This window comes from Camelus dromedarius, chromosome 16 (genome assembly GCF_036321535.1).
Source record: "Camelus dromedarius isolate mCamDro1 chromosome 16, mCamDro1.pat, whole genome shotgun sequence".
Lineage (NCBI taxonomy): Eukaryota > Metazoa > Chordata > Mammalia > Artiodactyla > Camelidae > Camelus > Camelus dromedarius.
The window spans coordinates 7,172,719-7,194,822 of NC_087451.1; positions in this window are offsets into that span (position 1 = coordinate 7,172,719).

A 22,104-nucleotide genomic window follows, 5' to 3' on the forward strand; every position below is an offset into this window, starting at 1 on the left:
TATAAAAAAATGATTAGCTTATTAGTTACAAATTCAGGTATACAGTCAAACTGAGTATAAATCCTGGCTCTACCATTTAAACTCTATTGAGATAAAGTTTACATACCCTAAAATTTACCCATTTAAAGTGTACAGTTCAATGTTTTTCAGTATATTTACAGAACTATGAGCCATCACTACCATCTAATTTTGTCATTTACAACATTCCAGAAAAGAACCAAAGAGCAATCATTACCCTTTTTCCTCCCCTTTCCTGACTTCCAGACCTCAGCCCTGGGCAATCACTAATCTACTTCACTCATTAAGGTTTTGTCTTTTTATGACATTTCACATAAAAGGAATCATAGAATATGAAGTCTTCTGTGACTGCTTTCACATAGTATAATGGCTTCAAGGTTTACCATATTATAGCATGTGTCGGTATTTCTTTTTATTCCTGAATAACATTCCATTGTATGAATATACCAGAATTTGTTTATCAGTTCACTAGTTGGTGGATGTTTAGATTTTTCCCAATTTGGGGGCTTTTATAAATAATACTGCTATGAACATTTGCTCTAAGTTTTGTGTGGATATGTTTCATTTCTCTTGGACGTATATTCTTATAATTGAATTTCAGAGTCTTACGGTAACTCCGTCTATTATTTACTTTTGTACAGATTATTTAACATCTTTGAGATTTATGTTCCCAGCCTTAAAATGGATGCAACAATTGGACCTATATCATAGGGTATGGAGGAAGATTAGATTACAAAAGAATATAAAACTTGACACATAAGTGAGGTAGAGATTAGTTTTATTTTTACAACATGACTAGGTGCAGTAACAACAAAACAGATCTTTGGTATCTCTGGTGTGTGTGCATGCATGTGTGTGTGTGTGTGTTTTGGAGACAGAGAGGGAGAGAGAGAGAAATTGTGACTGAAGTTTGCCAGAAGGCAGTTCCAGTGTGAAATTCATGAGAGGGAAACTGCCATGGCCCGTGCACACAATTTCCAATCATGTCCCTGTTGGATCATTGTATTTTAAAATTTTCTGTGTTACAGTTTCTTACCGATCCAGATGTCTTTCAATTCTGAATTCACTGTTGTTGCCTCAGTCATTCACTCCCATCTTTGTTTCCCTCATAAACCTATAGTATTATAAACTAACCCACTGAGCCTCTGGTAACCACTCCCTTCCAGCAAGGAGTCTTTAGCTCAGCTGGCAACATAATAATGACAGACTCCCTCTGCTTTACCTTTTTCTGAGCATTGCCATTTCCATTTCTATACTGAACTGGTTTTAGCAAACAAACCACATCCCTGTTCTCCCCTTTTCCAGGCCACTCTTAAGAGATGGGAAACAGAATCATGCTTCAACCTTCACCATGACTAAAAGAAAATAAAATAATAACCAAACAAATAAATAAGTCATGTTAAAAACATAAAAGCAGATTAAAGTTACTGAGTTATTTGTCCTTCTGTTTTCTTTGCCTTTGCTCAATCTAAAAGATTTCTCACAGGGTAGGAACTTAAGTCATTGCTAATGACTAATATGCTAAAAGCTAATATACCTGCCCTGAGATTATTATATTTTGACTGTTGGCATCTACTGGATTATGCCGCTTCTATTCTTTGGTACTTTGGGGTATTTATATCACTAATATTCAAGCTCCTTTACCTAGTGAAGGAAACACTTTATGATCTTGCTTCTGTCTACTTTTCCTAGTTCAGACTTTCCTAGTCCATACTTTGACTGAAATGAAGAACTTTCTGCTCCTCCTCAGCACTGTTCCACGTTCTCCTCCTGTCCACAAGGTAGCAAATGCTGCTACCTCTCCCAGGAATACCCTTCCTGGGGCTTAAACACCTTGACAGGGACTTTTCAAGTTAGGAAAAAATAAACTATTACAGCACATTAATTCATACCCATATTAAGGCATCACATAAGGTAAATTATATATCAAGTACAAAGTAACTACATAATATGTTATACAAGTTATGCCAAGGAACCCTTATTAGTACATACACTATTTTTCTTTTAAATGGGCCTGTTTAGCCTCCCAATTGTTCTCCTTTTCTTCAGTTACTTGCTCAATGTCCTCGCTCCACCCCTCCATACACTGTTTCCTCCCTCTTATATGAAGGTATCAAAGGGATTGCTGTCCCCGGCTTAAGATCCTTCCATGGGCTTCCAGAAGCAATATAAACTTCTTGATGCAGTCACTCCACTCTTCATGATTTTGCTCCTATGTCAACCTTCAGCCTCATCTTTTACCACATTCTATGTACACACTGAAATTTTAACCATATGGACCCCAACCTTTTCTCTCCTGTGCCTTTGCACATTCTTCTTCTTCTTTCTAGAATCCTCCCACATGGTATCCTAAGTACCAGAGGTTTGCAGTAAATAAAACAAAACCTCTGTCATTTTGGTACCTGAATCAGTTACAAGGTCTCACTCTATCTGCCCAGATCACTTTACTGTATTTACTGCTTTTTGACTCACTGTACTGTTTGTCTTTTCCTCTAGATGGGAGTTCCCAGAGTATGGGAAAGTTATGTTCTTTGTATCTTCAGGACTCATATATAGCCTGGCACATAATAAGCACTCAATAAAGGCTTACAAAGACAATGAATTAGGATTCCCAGCGTCAATACTGGCTCAATCTAACTTGAGCTAATGCTTGAGTTAAGTAACTAACTAGATATTTAAGCCACACAAGATGGTAGAATGAAGTTGGTTAACAAGATCCTGCAGGCCTCAGGAAAAGGGGTCTTGTGGCGAAATAGTCAGTGTGTCTGATTAAGGTGTATGCAATGTTTATTCTACCTTCTCAATGTCACCTCTGTGAGTGCGTTTCCTCACAGAGTAAGAGAGTTTGAACTAGATGATCTCTTGCGTCTCTTTCATCTTTAATACTGGGCTAATAAAATGGATTAAAAAATCATTCCATTGTTTCAAACTGTAAATCCAACTGACATATGTGAAAAAGAAAGTGTGTATTTGGGACACTTGTAGAAACACTGAAACAATCCATCCATTTTTTGGGGGGATGTAGGTTTGACAGAGATGCTCAAACACATCACCTCTTTATTTTTTGGTATTCACAGACCACATGGGCATGAAATCATGAATTGTATGACTCTAGAATTCAAAGCCACTTCTAAGTTGTACTGAGATAAAAGTAAAAGTTAATCAAAACATGTATGAACTTTTGAGAAAACAGTGCATTAATAATTATTCTTTCCATTAATTAACTCTGGAGAATTTTTTTTCCTTGATGAAAGAATATTTGATAAGTTGTTAAAAACTTCTTATCCTAATATGTGTTCTCGACCCCCTACCCCAGCTAATGCCTTGTAATGTAAATATAACCCAGTTGTTTTGTAGCCATAGGAATTTAGAAAGGCTAAGGACAGCAGAGATAATTTGAACTCCCAGTCAAAGAAAACTTCCTATACAGAATCATCCTCTACATCTGTCCATTTAATTAATCCAGAAGTTAGGTCACAATCATATGAAACATCAGCTCAGTTTTAACAATTCTAACTATCATAAAGACTGTCTTTATATGGTGTCACAATGTGCTTTCCTGTATCTCTTGCTTATTGGTGTCACAATTTCTCCTTTTTTTTAATCTTAGATCTATTCCATGAAAAGAGACATAATGTCTCCAATCCTCTTTTCAAAAGACAGTCTGTCAAATATTTGTAAAAAGCAAGCTGTCACCCTTTTTTCTTCATTTTCTTCTTTATTTCAACAGAAATCCACTGAAGGCACAAATATTTTGTATAGACCTCTCCCTGTCGTGGCTAAAAATCTGGATAGAGTGACATAATCTAGGAAAACCCCTGTAATGTATATTAACAGTTATTTATTAAGGGTTTTTATGTTAGCCATTATAATGCACATTCAAATAGATAAGCATTAGGAATTCGACAACTTTGCTTGCAGCAGTCAGATGGGGAACCATTTCATCCGCTTGAAATGGGCTAACTACTTAGCAAGTTTAAACTGTTTCAACTGGGCAAAAGTATATTGCCATTAACTGAAATGGATAAACTGACAACCCTTTTATTGTTAACTACTTGAAAAAATATAAAGCATTGAATATCACGGAGAGTGAAAATTTTTGCTCTAGAAGTGTTTAATCTAAATTGATCATTGATGTGAGAGCATCCAGGACAGATACCATAAACCGCAGTGTGGAATCAACAAAGTTGAATATTTGGGAATACACAGGATGTCATAAAAGCCAAAAGAAGTAAGAGCAAGAGACAGATGGGAATACAAGGGGAAAAAAAATGATAGTATGTGTAAATATTGGAGACAGTAAATACTTCATGCATATGGCCTGTCTTTCACATCCAGGTGCCATAGTATGTGGCAAGGAAGATATTTTTGAAAAGCCTAAGATAGTAAAAGAAATAAAAGGAATCCAAATTGGAAAGGACAAAATAAAACTGTCACTGTTTATAGACGACATATTATATATAGAAAATCCTAAAAACATTCCCAAAATAGTTAGCATAAATGCATCAACATGGTTGAAGGATACAAAATTAATACATAGAAATCTGTTGCATTTCCATACACTAATAACACATTATCAAAAAGGGAAATTTTAAAAGTATAATTTACAATTGCATCAAAAATAATAAAGCACCTAGGAGCAAATCTAACAAGACTATATCTGTGTCTTAAATGCTTTCAGGTCATGCTGTATTTTTCCTTTTTTAAAACTTAAGACAATTTTTTTTTCACTAAATACTTGTGTAATTTTTAATTGAAGCTCATTGCCCCTGTTACACTATTGACTGCATGCAGGTGAAGACTAAATTATCTTTCTTTTCTCATTGCTAAAATTCTAGCACTTAGTACGTATTTGAGGCCCCTAATAATGATCTAGTGAATAAAGGATTAAATCCATTCATTGAGAGCTTTGCTAAATCTATTGTGTCTTAACAACACTAAAAAACACACAAACAAACAAAAACTCACAAAGTACACTGTTTGATCTAAGTACTGATACTGCTATTTCTAAAAGCAGAATGCCCTGAATCCCAAACTGAAATTTGAATCTGGTTGTCTAGATATCTTTTGAGCCTATATTCTTTCTTTTATTTTATTTTCTTCCTATTTCTTCTTTATTTTTAATGAGCTGATATGTGATGGATTCTATTAGGAGAGATGAAAGAGAAATATGTATACAATCCCCAGGAGAACAGGCAAAGGAAGGGATGGGAAAATCACAGTAGAGTGTAATAGATTTGGAATTGGATAGAGCTGGATTTAAGTCACAGCTCTCCCACTGGACTTTACTTAATTTTTCCAAGCCTCGGGATCCTTACCAGCAAAATTAATATAAAACCATCAACCCCATAGCATTGCTTAAAGAATTTATTGTAATGAAGACCGATACGTGCTAGGTGCTTGGAATAGTACCTGGCATTCATTAAGCACTCAGTAGGTGGTTTTCAATTGCTGTTATTATTATATTAATAATTTTAATGGAGAATGACATTTCAATGGCTTCCATCTTGTCCCATTGACCTGAGAGCCTTCTTTAAAGCCTGAGGTAAGAAATACAGAAGCAGAAGCTGCAAAAACTGTTATCTTGAAGTGCTCTGTATAATTAGAGGAGCAGGGTGGCAGAAAGCCAGGTGACAGAATGTAGGGCAAACTTAGGGAAAAATGTAATGTGTCCAGTTCAGCATGGAATCCAGCATGCTCTGGAACCTTAAGGCCTTGCCTTAGATACTTATGTTTCCAGGTGAGGCCTTCTAAGAAAAGGAGTGAGCACAGGACTATCCAGAACACTTGAGAAATCAACCTGAGAATTCTTAGAAAAAGTGGTTTCAAGTAAAGTAAGGGTGCTTGTGGGTGAGTAGAAGTTGGGCAAGGGATTGATAGCCTCTGTGCAAGTAGTGGGGCTCTGCACCATGCATTTAGGAAACCTATTAATAAATATTAATAAATTTATTAATAAAGACTTGCTTATGTATCTGCTCTACCAAGCCTGGTTAACAATATGGTTGCGTGCTAAATAAATGCTGCAACTTGAAGAGAATTGGTCCACACCAGAAAGGAGGAATGGAAAGCTGAAAACACCAAGCAGGTCAATGTCCAGTAAGAAAAACACATTAGCATGGCAATACTTCCTCTTTGGACTGTGTGCCTCACAGCTTTGTCAATCACCCTCTCTTCTCCTACTACCGGCACCAAAGTCCACATGTTTTAAAGGTAAATCTGAGGGCCAGACAGCATGCTGTTTCAGAATTGTCCCTCCCTTCATACAACTACTGTCTCAAGATAGTTTTATAGTGAGCAGGGCTGTGCTGCTTTGTTCTCTATGCTGCTATATGGTCAATTCTCTCTTAGGAAGCATCTCTATCACTCTCATAAAGAGGCTCCAGAATTGGTATCCCACCACTTTATTTATACTGATATTTGTGAAAAGGAGGGGTAGAAACTATTTAGAAGCAAACTGCAACAACCTGCTTCAAAAATATTGTTTTTTTCATGATCAATTTCATTCAAAATGTTATAATTCCTTTCCTTCATCAAAAAATAGCTCATGACAAGCACACTTTTGTTAACAAATGCTTGTTACTAATCTATTCCAAAAGACTTTTGTTAAAGTTTAGTTTAGAATAGATTAGAATAGAAAACATTGCTGAGGATAAATCTCCTAGAAGAAAACATAGGCAAAACATTATCCAACATAAATCTCCTCAATGTTCTCCTAGGACAGTCTACCCAGGCAATAGAAATAAAAGCATAAAAATAAACAAATTGGACCTAATTAAAATTATAAGCTTTTGCAGCACAGCAAAGGAAACCATAAGCAAAGCAAAAAGTCAATCTATGGAATAGGAGAAAATATTTGCACATGATGAGATTGACAAGGGCTTGATCTCCAGAATATATAAACAGCTCATACAACTTAATAAAACTAAAACAAAAACAAAAACAAACTACCCAATCCCAAAATGGACAGAAGACCTAAACAAACAATTCTCCAGTGAAGACTACGAATGGCCAATAGGCACATGAAAAAATGCTCAATATTGCTAATTATCAGAGAAATGCAAATCAGAACGCCATTAAGTTATCACTTCATATCAGTCAGAATGGCCATCATTCAAATGTCCACAAATGATAAATGCTGAAGAGGCTGTTGAGAAAAGGGAACCCTCCTGCACTGTTGATGGGAATGTAGTTTGGTGCAACAGTTATGGAAAACCGTATGGAGATTTCTCAAAAAGCTAAAAATAGACTTACCATATGATCCAGCAATCCCACTCCTGGGTATATATCCAAAGGAAAGCTTAATTCAAAAAGACACATTCACCTGAATGTTCATAGCAACACTGTTTACAATAGCCAAGGCATGGAAACAACCTAAATATCCATCAACAGATGACTGGATAAAGAAGTGGTATATTTATACAATGGAATACTACTCAGCCATAAAAACCAACAACATAATGCCATTTGCAGCAACATGGATGCTCCTGGAGAATGTCATTCTAAGTGAAGTAAGCCAGAAAGAGAAAGAAAAATACCATATAATATCACTCATATGTGTCATCTAAAAAGAGGGAGAGAGAGGGAGACCGAGATTTGCAGATACTGACTGGTATATATAAAATAGATAAACTAGTTTATGCCGTATAGCACAGAGAACCATATTTGATATTTGTAGTAGCTTATGGTGAAAAATAATATGAAAAATAATATGAAAATATTTTGTGTTGTACACCAGAAACTGACACAGCATTGTAAAACTGACTACACTTCAATTAAAAAGGTAAAAAAAAAAAAAAATAGGTTGTTTCATTTCAACTCTAGGTGTTTAAAAAATACATATAACCCTTGAGCCAACTACTTAGAACTCACCAATGCCTCTTCCCCCGGGCAATTATTGAAGTATGTTTGAAGATTCTATGATGTATCAAAGAATAGGAACAATATTTGCTTGCTGTCTTTCCTGTAATTGCTGTTTAGCCTTTCTTCTCTAAGTTCAAGTTGCAAGTGAGACATTAGACGCCTCTTGCCATCCTTTATCTACAGTAATTATCCAGAGAGCTGCAGCTCCAGCACTTTCCAACTTCAAAGTCTTTGTTATAAAAATAAATGATACATTTGAGGTAGGTGGGGAAAGAGAGTTTGGGAGGCTGACTTAAAACTGGGATATTACTTGATGTAAACATTCCATTTGAATCAAATAAACCAGTGTATGTGTAATAATGTCAGTTGACAATATAAACATGAAAAAAATGCTTTGTGGAGAGAACAAACAAGATGGACTACGCTAAAGGGTTTCCTCTCACTCACACAAAATTACGTGATCTTATGTGTAAAACCAAACTCTGTCCTTTCTCAGAAGAGTAAAGCAATCACTGTGCAGAAACTAAACTGTCAGAAACAGGAGTGAAAACGCTGAAGGAGAACTGAAATGTCAGCTCATAAAATACTGTATGACAGAAGTCATCTTCCAGGCCTCTGAGAACAAAAATGGTTACCAACTCCTTTTCGGGAAATGAAGCCCCTCTTTAGTTCTTTCTGGGGGCTTAACAAAAGTCTTCAGCTACATCCTTGACTTAGTCTACCCCCGAGGTTGTATCATTTTCAATCCACCACAAAGGCATTAGGTGGTTTCTGGCTTTTATTGTGATTGATATTGGAAGTCAAAACAAGTTTTGAGCAGAAGACTCTTTTAAAAGAATAGCTCTTCTGTTGCTTAAGACTTGGCTTTCTTGGGGAAGGAAAAGGGAAGAATCAGGATTAGAAGCTAGGAATAAATTTAGGGATGTATTGAAAATAATCCTAAATGAGAGAAAATGGTGGCTTAAACTAGGGTGGTAAATGTTTCAGTGGTAAGAATGAATATTGAATCTATTTTGAATTTAAATTCATTGCGTTTTGCCAATGGACCAGATATAGGAGAAAAAAGAAATGAGCTAAGGATGACTTCAAAGATTGTTGCCTGAGCAAAGAGAATAATAAAATTCCCATATACTTAAGTAAGGAAATTGCCAGAAGGAGCTGTTTCTTTGTATGTGGTTGTAAAGATAGTGGTGGTAGGGCGAATTGGTGAACTTTAGGAATTAAGTATTGGACATATTAAATTTAAGTCTCTCAGTTATTCAAGTGGAGATGTTCAGTGGACAGTCATCCTTATGAGTCTATTGTTCAGGGAAGATGCTGGGGACTTCTCTTTGATTTGCCTCCACATCTGGGAGACATAGTCTCATTCAAACAACAATCGCCCTGGACAAGGTTGAACAGACAAGGAAGACTTTTTTGCAATAGGGGAGAGAGACTAGAAATGAACTCCACTCTAACAAAGGGCTGAAGGGTTTTCAAGAGCTGAGGTGGGGATAGGGAGATGTTAGGCCATTTTTGTTTGTTTGTTTGTTTGTTTGTTTGTTTGTTATTGGCTCATTGATGTTTCCCAAAGTGTAAGTAAACATTCTCGTATCTTCATGACAGAAGGTAGTTTTACAACTCTGGGCAAGGCACCCACCAAAATTAGGTACATACCCTCCCACTGAAGAGCTATCATCCTTGATAACTATATTTCAAAGGGATGTCTCACGGACCCTTGAGAAAGACCTTCATGGGTTGTACAACTGGCAAGAGGCTTTGAAAAATGTTTACATCTCAAAGGGTCACAGAAATAATTTACAACTGCAAGTTTTCTAAAGTAAAAATTCTAAGAAAAAGGGAGGGGTGGGAATTCTGCAGTTAGGCCATGTGGATTCTCTAAGTGCAGAGAGATTGAGCCCAGGGCACGGGCTGAGGAAGTGGGAAGAAACCTGCTTCAAGTTAGTCAAACTGAAGCAGACATTAAGGCTGTTAGTTCAGTCTTTAATAGGGTGATCATATAATTTATTTCTTAAGTCAATACAGTCTGGAGTGAAAGAGGATGTTATTAATAATTAAACTGCATAATAATTGTAGAATAGAGCACCCCATCAAATGTGGATGGATGGTTTTCCTTTCTTTACATTCTTCACGCCATTTTTATGCAAGTTGGAGGAGAGGGTGTCATGAGACATAATATATCCATGAAGATAAGTAAAAATTATCTTAAAAATACTATCTGATTAAATTGCCAGGAAAACATGTGTTGACAAGTAAAGATTTATGAAAGATCAATTATGGAGATGATTTGACCTGATTCCTCCTTCAAGATTCAGCCCAGGAACCTCTGTCTCTCTTTTCAGAGCTCTCTTTGCTTCTCAAAAACAGGATTTGGCATTTTTCTGTTTACTTCCCCACAGCACAACTTGAGGACATTGAGAACACTGACTTCCTCTTTAATCATGGTTACTTTAACACTTAATGGTGTATCTTGTATACGGTAAATGCTCAATAAATTTGATTAAAGTAATGGTGAGGGTAGAAAAAAAAAAAGTCACATTTGGCACCAATATGTTAAGTTTCAAAGACTGCAAAACAGAAAGTTGTAAAATGAACAGAAATGAAAATAGCAAGAAATAAAGCCTGCTGTTTTATTTCATGAGATTCAGATTATAGTATACAGGTGAAAGAGAAGAGAAATTAATTCATTTATCTAGTGGTATCCATCAGACTACTCACTGCCTTCCACTTTATATATTCTCCCTGTAGAATGTGCTTGTTTCCCATTAACGCTTCATGAATTAACCATAACTGCCACCACTGTAATTAAAATATTGATTGCCAAGAGGAAGTGAAGATTCAGCATGAATTCATTCAATAAAACTTATAGAGTCTTATTATATGGTGTTCCTTGCAATAAGCTCCAGGAAAATATATATATATAGCAAGTAATTATCTTGGCTGCATGAACTTGGGGGTAGAGATGAATTATAAAACAGTACAAAATGTCACAAAATTTATGGCTCCAGACTCACCAGATACATTGCAAATTATCTTTTCTAACTGTGATTCTTCGCAGTGGATACTGTCTGAGATATTTCACACATGCCACTTCAATGGATGAATGTGATTCCCATGTCACTGATGCAGGAAAAGTGGATGTGAGACATGAGGAGGGCCACATCCCAAGCCTTGGTTGGGCCCCTAGGATGTGCCCTGCCAAGTGTGGGTCCTCGGTCTCACACAGGAAAGAATTCAAGAGCAAGCCATGGTTGAGTAAAGGTAGATTTGTTCAGAGAGATACATAATCCATAGAGTGTAGGCTGTTTCAGGAGGCAAGAGAAAGGCCACAAGGTGTGGGGGTTGGGTGCTCAGGTTAAAGTAAAAGTGGATACACACTCCATAGACAGAGTGCAGGCCATCTCCAAAGAGGAGGGAGCAAAAAGGGCTGCCAGGGGGTGCCTGGTTGCCAGTTTTTATGGCTCCCTAGCTTCATATGCTAGTAAGTGGAAGGATCAGTCTAATTAACCTGGGGAAGGGGCTGGAATTCCCAGGAAATTGGCCATTTCCCACTCTCTGACCTTTTGTGGCTAGCCTTGGGACTGTCATGGCATCAGTGGGCATGTTATTCACCATGTTAATATATTACAATGAGCATATAATGAAGCTCAAGGTCTACTAGAAGTCAGATCTCCCACCATCTTGAGACTTAAGGCCTCCTGGGGGTTGAATTTTTTGCCATCCTGGTGTTAATTGCTTTAGCACTCCTTGAATGGCTGTGCTGTCCCCACTTCCTTCCTGTCTCATCACTGTGCCATGGCCTTCTCTTAATGGGGCTACCCAAGAACTCTGCCACTGCCCAGAGAATCCAGAAGCACCTGGCTGCACCCAGTGCCAATGCTGTCCCTATGCCTATTCCAGGAGTCCCCCCTTGTAGCAGAAATATTATTTATCTTTCCATTAACTCCTCGCTATCTTTTACTAGACCTCACTTGTGTCCCTATACCTGACTCTGCCTCAATATGGTGAATTCATTCCCCACTAGTGCAATGGTGAGCCTGGTTTCTAATATTCATCAAAGCTCTCATTTATGGAGAATATGTTACGTGATAGGCACAGTGATAATTTTTGCAATAACCCAATGGATTTGTCATTGCTGTCATCTAATTTATATACATGAGTTTAAGTCATTTCCCAGTATCAAACATTCCTACTCCAGAGTTCACATTCTTAAACGTGCTCTATGAATTTGTTGTCAGTCACTACAGCCCAGTCATTATTTCTATCATCAAGCACTTTGGTATTTTTACTAGGAATGTCCAAGTGATCTTACCACTGCTGCCTGCCAGAAATACCCAGAAATGGCCTAATAGGTTGAATACGTACCATAAGGCCCCATGCAGGGAACACCCTTGTAACACAGATAGGAACAACACATCGACACAGAGCCCAGTGCCTTCAACAATATTAAGTCATACAATAAAGTGCATAATACTATTGAGAGCAAAGACACTGAGGCCTGCTGTTGTGGAGAATTTGTTATCCAATTAGAATGAGGTATAGGTGGGTTGCTACAATTATAGAGAGGTTGGGAAGACGCTACTACCTAGAGAAGAGGCTGGAAAATTAAATTGAAGAACATGGTCCAGTGCTTTGAAGGCCATACTAGCGTTTGGGCTTTATTGTGAAGCAATGAAAATGTGTTGAAGTCTATGGGGGTAGGGTATAGCTCAATGGTTAGAGTTCACACTTAGCATTCATGAGGTCCTTGGTTCAATCCCCAGTCCCTCCATTGAAATAACTAACTAAAGAAATAAACCTAATTATCTCCCCCCACCAAAAAACAAAGTGTTTAAATCTTTATATAATTAGATTTGTGTTTTTAAAGGAACTAAGAATGACTTCTCTAGTGGCAACGTGAAGGATGGAGAAAATCAGGATGCACAGTTTGTCATCTGTTTTAATCCCACAGGCAAGAGCTGATCTCATGCAGTGACCATGGAAAGTGAAAGAAGGAAAGAACTAGGCAGACATCTCTGGAGTAGAACTATAGAATTTAGTGATTGATTGAACATCAGGCATGAAGGAGAGGAAACTGTTAGCAATGACTGAGATTCCTCACAAGAATTCCCAACAATGGATTCCTTATAGTGACAGCAAACTCCTATACAGTCTGGCCTCCAGTCACTTACTAGACCTCACCTAGTATCACCCTTACACTTTCCCTCCAGTGGTACTGCCCTTCCTCTTGGATTACAGCAGACAAGCTGTCATCTGAGGACTTTTACACTTCTCTTCCCTTTCCTTGGAGTACTTTTTCCCCAGATATATTCAAGTTCAGGTCATCAACTCCTTCAGGTCTGATTTTATTTGTAAACCCCTTATTGATTACATACTTAAAATTGCGCACACACACACACACACACCTCTACGTAACTTGCCACAGCCTAGCCAGTTATCTACATTATTTTTTCTCTAAGCTATTAACATTACTTGACATACAATATGTTTTATTTATTCATTTTTGTATCTCTTTACTCACATGCTAATGCAAGCATGTTAAGACAGGATTTCTGTCTGTTTTGTTTACTTCCGGTGTCTATAAGTGGGTCTTTAAGTGCTAATTTAGTTTAATAAAATAATTCTAGATCAGCTGAGATGGTGGACTCCTTTTTACAATGTTATTTTCTCAAATGTTTGATTTCCTTATTTTTTATCTCAGATGCCCAAATATCACATCCAACAAGTAAAAGCATATACAATGACTCACATATGCATATACACAGCCACGGACTTAGACATACACACACATACACATGCACACACATGAAATGTGCCTACTTCCTGATGTCATCTCTTGGGACAGGAAATGAATTTTGGTCTATAGCATTGAAATATCCATCACTTATTGTGAATGTTTGATGTTGAATATAGCATCTGCTTTAATGCCCCAACCTACTGCAGATAGTTTGCTATGGCATATTTGAAGTAAGCTACAGAAGTAGAACAGGACTTTGAAAGAACCGTGGTTACACCTATGTGATGGCAAGTCTTCTAACAGAGCTGATGCTCAAACCATAATGGGCATGGAGATAAAAACTGAATTGATGCAAGGGGGAGAAAATATACCAAAGACATGATTTAAATACTCAATTTATTTAAGCTCCTTTAGCAATCCAATCTGGGAGCATGACAATTTTAGCCACTGGCTCTTGAGTGGTTCTCTACCACAAAATAGGGATATCTGGGGTGTCATCTCTTTGTAATCTATCACTGACATGATCTGGAACCTCAAACAGGAGACATCCATTATAATTCAAATTGTCCCCCATTCATCCAGAAATCCAGCCAATTTGCTGAAAATAAATTCACCAAACCAAATTACTGAAATTCATCTTTCCACGAAGTAAATCCACCAAAAATCAAACTTCCTAAAGAAAACTTTGTTAAATGACTCATTTAAAAAAACTATGAAATTTGATAATTGTATATTTTAACAAATTAAGAGAAAGGGAGAGAAGCAAGATGGTGAGCTAGGATGCTTGTAGCTCACCCTCTCCCACAAATACACCAAAACTCACATCTATGGACCTACTCAGCCAACTAGAGCACCTGCCAAACTCCAACAGAACATTGCCCGCTTCGAAAGACAAAGATGCCAAAAATCTGGTTCCTCTGCTTCTTCATATTGCTCATTTCTCTCTGGCACTGTGTTTTAAGGAGTATCAGTCCTCTAGTTCTCCTGAAGACTGCGTGCTCTTAAAAGATCAAGAGAAATTCCCTGAAAGCAGAATCAAGGAAATAGACATTGATGGCCTACTAGATCAAGATTTCATAGAAGGAGTGATCAAAGTACTAAAGGAACTAAAACAAATAGTGTTTAGAGATATAAAATATGTCAAGAATAAAATAGAAGCTATAAAGAAGAACCAAGCAGAATTAGTAAACGCATTTGCTGAGATGAGAGCTGACCTAAAGGCTGTACAAAGCAGGCTAGATAATGCAGAGGAACGAATAAGTGACCTAGAAGACAGGACAACAGAAAGCACACAATCAGAACAGCTGAGAGAAAAATAAATAAAAAAACAGTGAAAACAACATAAGGGATCTATGGGATAATATAAAGTGTGCCAATCTATGCACAATAGGGGTTCCATAAGAGGAAGAAAGAACAAAGGGGATTGAAAAGGTATTTGAAGAAATCATGACTGAAAACTTCCCAAACCTAAAGAAGGAATCAGATATCCAAGTACAGGAGGCTCAGAGGGTCCCAACAAGGAAGAACCCAAACAGACCCACACCCAGACATATCATCATCAAGATGGCCAGAGTCAAGGATAAAGAAATTATCCTAAAGGCAGCAAGAGAAAAACAAAGAGTGAGTTACAAGGGAACCCCCACAAGGCTCTCAGTTGATTTCTCTACACAAACACTATAGGCCAGAAGGGAGTGGCAAGATATATTCAAAGTCCTGACTGGAAAAAAAAAAAAAAAAAAAAAAGATGGAGCCTAGGATACTCTACCCAGCAAGGCTATCCTTTAGAATAGAAGGAGAGATAAAGATCTTCACAGACAAGCAAAAACTAAGAGTTTAGCAACACTAAACCCATGCTAAAAGAAATATTGACAGGTCTACTCTAAATAGAAAAGAAGCAGGATGCTACAAAAATGAGAAACTCATAACTGGAAAGGTGATAACTGCCATGAATTCCAAATAGAATAAACACAAAATTGTAAAAGAAGACATCTAAATCATTAAGAGGGGGAGAGGGAAGCAAGGAAAGCTGCTGTGGAAAACAGTATGGAGATTCCTCAAAAGACTAGGAATAGACTTACCATATGACCCAGGAATCCCACTCCTGGGCTTGTATCCAGAAGGAAATCGACTTCAGGATGACACCTGCACCCCAATGTTCACAGCAGCACTATTTTTACAATAGCCAAGACATGGAAGCAGCCTAGATGTCCATCAACAGATAACTGGGTAAAGAAGAAGTGGTATGTTTATATGATGGAATACTATTCAGCCTCAAAAACCAAGAACATAACACCATTTGAAGAAACATGGCTATTTCTGAAGAATGTCACTCTAAGTGAAGTAAGACAGAAAGAGAAAGAAAAATACCACATGAGATCGCTCATATGAGGAAACTAAAACAAACAAACAAACAAACAAAAGCATAAATACAAAACAGAAACAGACTCATAGACATAGAATACAAACTTGTGGTTGCCAAGGGGCGGGGCATGGGAAGGGACAGACTGGAATTTTAAAATGTAGAATAGATAAACAAGATTATACTCTATAGCACAGGGAAATATATACAAGATCTTGTGGTAGCTCATAGAGAAAAAAAAATGTGACAGTGTATATATATATATGTTCATGTATGACTGAAAAATTGTGCTCTACACTAGAATTTGACACAACATTGTAAAATGACTATTACTCAATAAAAAATGTAAAATAAAATAAAATAAAGTAACAAAAAGAAAAAAAAACAAATTAGAAAGGTTTAAGTCCTTTAATGGGAACACTTTAAGAACTTAACAATATACAGTTTTGGTACCTTCTGCTGCAATATAACTTTATGAACATTACAACTCAAAGCATTAGTATTTGAATTTTAAATATATGCATATACTTATTTTAAAATGTGAATTATAGATTATATCATCAAAATGTCATTACTTTATATAAACAATTTTCAGGTTAATGTAATTTAACACAATAACAAAAACATTTGTTCCTTTTGGATTTGTAATATTTAACAGTTTTAGGCTTCATTTGGCAGTTTCAGGCAGTATTTTAAATTTCAATATCTGGAGATTAGTTGCCACAATTTATTATATGCAATTTCATACGTGATGTGGTAGCTCCTGTCACTTCCTTATTTTTTTCTATTCATAGAGTCCATTATATTTTTCCCTGCAGGGCATCCATGTCCTGCTTCCAGTCTTGAATGCCTTCACTCTTTGGTATTGAATCTTTCTCCCAACAGCTAACAAGTCAATGTTTTCAATTTCCTACTGTTTGATACCCCAAATTTCAGCATTTCATAAATAATGTGAGTCTTTCAGTTTCTTCAGATTTCTGTTAGAGGCTTTTGGATGTTATTTTTTACTTTCCAAATTTAAAGCAAATTAGGCATAATATGTTATTTTTAGTAATTAACTGTAACTTTAATTAGGTTAAATTTAAATTGAAAAGTAAATATGTATATGTAGATATATGTGTGTGTATTTGTACGTACATATTTGTATGTGTTCTAAAACATTTATATATATTGTTTATGTTTTTATTGAAGCAGAGTCAGTTTACAATGTTGTATCAATTTCTAGTGTACAGCATAATATTTCAGTCATACATATACATACATATATTCATTTTCTTTTTTTTCATTATATGTTACCACGAGATACTGAATGTAGTTCCCAAACACGTTTTAAATTTGTATGTATTTAAGTTATGCATAATATTTAAATACGTGTATTTCAAAAAAGTTTTTGTATCAGCAGTGACCAAAAGTGTACTTTCTTGTGAAAGCTGTTAACAGACTCATCAAACTTGTTGAAAATCATTTTTGACAATTAGTGTATTTGGAAAATTGGACAAAGACAATTAACTAATGACTTAGAAAACGGCCTGCAGCAATAAATTTTGTCTGAATTGATTCTTTATAAAATAAGTAGTTTTCAAGTTTCATTTCTGTGAATTGTTACAGTGATAGCATCCTGTATCATAACATGACTGTGAACTTCAATAGAGGAAATCTGTTCAGGATTAGATACCTGATTCAAACTGAGAAAATCAGAATTTTTCTCAGAGCTTTGGTTACTGGGAACAATAGAAAATAAGACAGCCTCCTATCTGGGCATATATCTTGACTACTGATGAAATTCAGGTGAACTAAAAAAGATATGAGGCCTTCAAGAGAAAGCCAAATTGAAAAAAATAAACAAAATAGTCAGGTAGGCATAAGAAAGCAGAAATAATGTAAGAAAAAATATCTTAAAAGTAATTGAGTGTTGGGCAAGTTGTTCCTGAGGCTTATCCTCATTTGCCTGTCAGAATGCCTTGGGTCAGGGACATGCTCCAGTGCACTAATGATAAATCTTCCTTTTTTGTTAGGTGATTGATTTTAGAGGTTTCTGTCACTTTCAAATGAAAGACGTGAAACAGACTTTGGGCAAGTCACAGAATAATAGTAATAGGAGCAGTGACGATGATGGTGACAATAATGATGATATAGTTATTTTAAAAGTGCCTTGCAGTTGTTTTACATCCTTGGATAATCAATGTTTTGTAGATGTTTTCAGCAACTACTACATAGCAAGCAGTGAACTAGATATTGGGAATACATTTATGAAGATAAAAATCTCTTCAAGACAGACAAGTAAACAAGCAAACACTAAGTCTTATGACATAATGTATTCAGAATTCTAATACAGAGAAGATTAAGAACAGACTTCCCTTAATCCTGTGCAGCAATATTTCTACTAACAAATGAGTCTTTGATGCATTTATATCAACCCTAATAATAGCTCAACATTCTCATTTTTATTAGATGCATTAAAATCTGCTGGTAAATAATATTCTTGAGTTTTATTCTTGAATTGGATATAACTCAACAGTTTCACATTTTTACAGTAATCAAGTTACATATTCTGATATTCTGTTTAATATAAGAAGTGGATATTCTTTCTACTAGAACTAGACAATTATTAATAATCCTTGACATTATAGAGCAGAGGGTTCATATTCAGCATTTTCTTCATGAAGTTATTAAACAATGTTTTTTATCTATGAGCTCTAAGTATATGGAGATATGCATTAACTTTATCCTGTTAAGGAGAAATTGAAAGACAAAGTATGAGTTCATGGTGGTATACTTAAAAAAGACGGCTCCTTACCAAGTTCTTGGAAAAGATGGATTGGATGTGTGGTAAATATTAACCAAAATCCATTCTCAAAACCACAGTTTTCATACTTCTTTCCTGTTTTAAGAAAAGGAATTTATCTGATTCCCACATTTGAATGGACTTACCTGATTCCGGACTCTTAATTTTGATTTTTGATTGCCTTAATATCAAGTTAATGAACACAAGATACTATTATAGTCTTTATTAAAAGACTTTATTAAAAAAATACAAGTGCATGAATACTGAGATATATTCTTTCTACAAACTGGTAAAGCTTTTTAAAAGTGATAAAGTCCAATGTTGTCCAAGATACAAACAAGTAGATACTAATAATCTATGTGAAATGCAAACTAGTAGAATACTTACATAGGGAAAGTTGGCAATATATAGCAAGAACCATAAAAATTTCTTCATAAATTTTAGTCCAGAAATTCTGCACTATCTTTAGAAAATAATTATTAATGTGGACCGATATTTATACACCAGCATATTCATCTCATAATTTGTAATAGCAAATTGTTGGTAACCACCTAAGTGTCAAGTGATAGAGAAGCAATAAGGAAAAACAAAGATGGAGTATGTTGTGGCCAGTAAGCAAAATATTTTTGAAGATTATTTAATAACATGTGAATTTGCTTGCAATAGAATTTTTTGATATAAATACAGTATGTCTGCAAAATACATGCATATAAAAGGATCATTTTAATTATTGCCACTCCATCTCTGTCAGTATCAGGACAGGGCTCTAAGGTCCCAGGATAGCGTTGGCTTTACTTGTGCTAGAGGTTGCCTGCGGTCACTGATAATGTGTCTACATTTTCTTCCCAGGCAAACAAGAAAATGAAGTCTTCTAGTCTCCTTTGAAGTCAAATGTGTCTTCACATTTCCTAACTTCCCTCGTCCGCTGTCTTTGTGAAGTATTTAAACAACAGTTTCATAATCTGTGGTACTCACTGATTTTCTTTCCCACCCCCTTAATATCTGAATGGTTTTGCCCTTATTATCTGTCTTATCAATTTGGATTCTATCCCCTATGATAATTCCACGGTATGTGGCATTATCCTGCAAAAAAGCTTTAGTTGATTAGTTTTGAGGGTTCATTGGGACCAGGCCATTCCCTTGATTGTACTGCTAGTTTCCAATGAGTTAATATTAGTATTTTTTCCAGTAAATTATACTTTAGTACAATAATATAATTACATAAAATAAACAATAAGTTTAGCACAGGGAACTATATTCAGTATCTTGTAGTAACTTATGGTGGAAAAGAATATGAAAAAATTATATGTAGCTTCATGTATGAGTGAAGCATTATTGTGTACACCAGAAACCGACACAACATTGTAAACTGACTATACTTCAATAAAAATATATATACAGAGAACAAAATTAGGACAAGAATATCAAATACACTTTGTAAAGATATGAGATAATTTTCAATCATTCATCTCAAGTCTCATGCTTTACAGCTGTGAACTTGACACTCTCGATCAGCAAGCCCCAAATGATACTTATGATTAATATATCTGTGCAAACCATGTATCAATCGCCCTGGTCCTGCCTATTGTTAGAATTACACAGATGGTCACCCAGTTTCTCAAGCCAAATGGCTAGGATGTTTTTATTAGATTTTTCTTACGCTGTCCGCACCTCTCCACTTATTCACCAGCAAGCATTGTCTAGCTTTTACATATATTCACCTCTACTCCTGTCTAAAACACCAGCATTTCTCACTGGCCAAAAACAGCCTCTTCTTAACTGTTCATTTTTGCTCCCTACAGTCTGTTTTTTACATAGTTTAAATATATAAATTATATCACCTATCCTTCTTTTCTTAAAAACATCCAATAATGTTTTCCCATTCTTTGAATATAATCTAGTTTTTTACCACATCCCACCATGCCCTGTAGAATCAGCACCCTGCACCTCTCTGAGCCATGGCCATATTTTCATTTCTCAAAGTCTCTGAGATTGCTCTTTCTTCAGAGTCTTTGAATTTTTGTTTCTTTTACCTAGAATACTTTTCTCAGGTTTCCTTAATGTGGAGATTTCTTTTCAAGTAGGTCTCTGCTAATTCAGTTAACTTAAGCAAATACTGATTACACTATGCATATGCATACATATTATACATACTATATTATGCCAGACATATACATCTTGGGTGATTAATAATAAACAAGATCCGGTTCTCATAAAGGTTGCAGTGGGACAAATATCGGTTGAATATCACAATGGTGGACATGAAACTATGAATCAGAATTTTTGTTCAGACTCTTTTTTGACCCTATTTTTTTTTCTTTCAGTTGTATTGAGATTTAATTAACATACAGAACTATGTAAGTTTAAGGTGTACACCATAAATTTAGTAAATATCCATCATCTCATACAGACACGAGATTAAAGAAATAGAAAAATATATGTTTTCCTTGTGATGAGAACTCAGAATTTAGTCTCTTAACTTTCAAATATAAAATATGGCAGTATTAATTATATTTATCATGTTGTACATCACATCTTTAGTAATTATTTATCTTGTAACTGAATATTTGTACCTTTTGACCACCTTCATCCAATTCTCCCTCCTCCTACCCCTTGCCTCTGGTAATCACAAATCTAATGTCTTTTTCTATATGCTTTTGTTTGTTTGTTTTGAAGTATAATTGACCAGTGTTTCCTGTTACACAACATAGTCAATATTTCTATACATGCCAAAATGATCATGACTGATATGTCTAGTTACCATCTGTCACCAATATATTACAAAGTAATTGACTATATTCCCCACACTCATCAATTCTTTCTCATCACTCATTAATTTTGGAAATGGAAGTTTGCACCCCTTAATCTCCCTCACCTATTTTTCTTCTCTCCCCTCATACAACCACATGTTTTTTCTCTGTATCTATGATTTTTGTTTCTGTTTGGTTACATTTTCTCATTTGTTTCATTTTTCAGAAATCACGCACTATTTGTCTTTGTCTGATGTATTTCATTTAGCATAGTACCTTCTAAGTCCATACATGTTGTCACAAATGATATTTCATTCTTTTTGTAGCTGAATAATATTCCATTGTGTATGTGTATGTATGATATATGCCATGATATGATGTTAAGCCCAGGATGAGTGACCAATATAGATTAAACCATGATCATGTCTAATAAAATATAATTGATTTTTGTTTCTTTATTTGTCACCTGTAACAAATATTAAGCTAGACACGCTCTTGTTCCAGCTGTCTCTATTACTCCAGGGATGCATGTGTGGGTGTGGGTGTGGGTGTGTGTGTATCTCAAGTTTTCTTTATTCATTCATCTATTGATGGG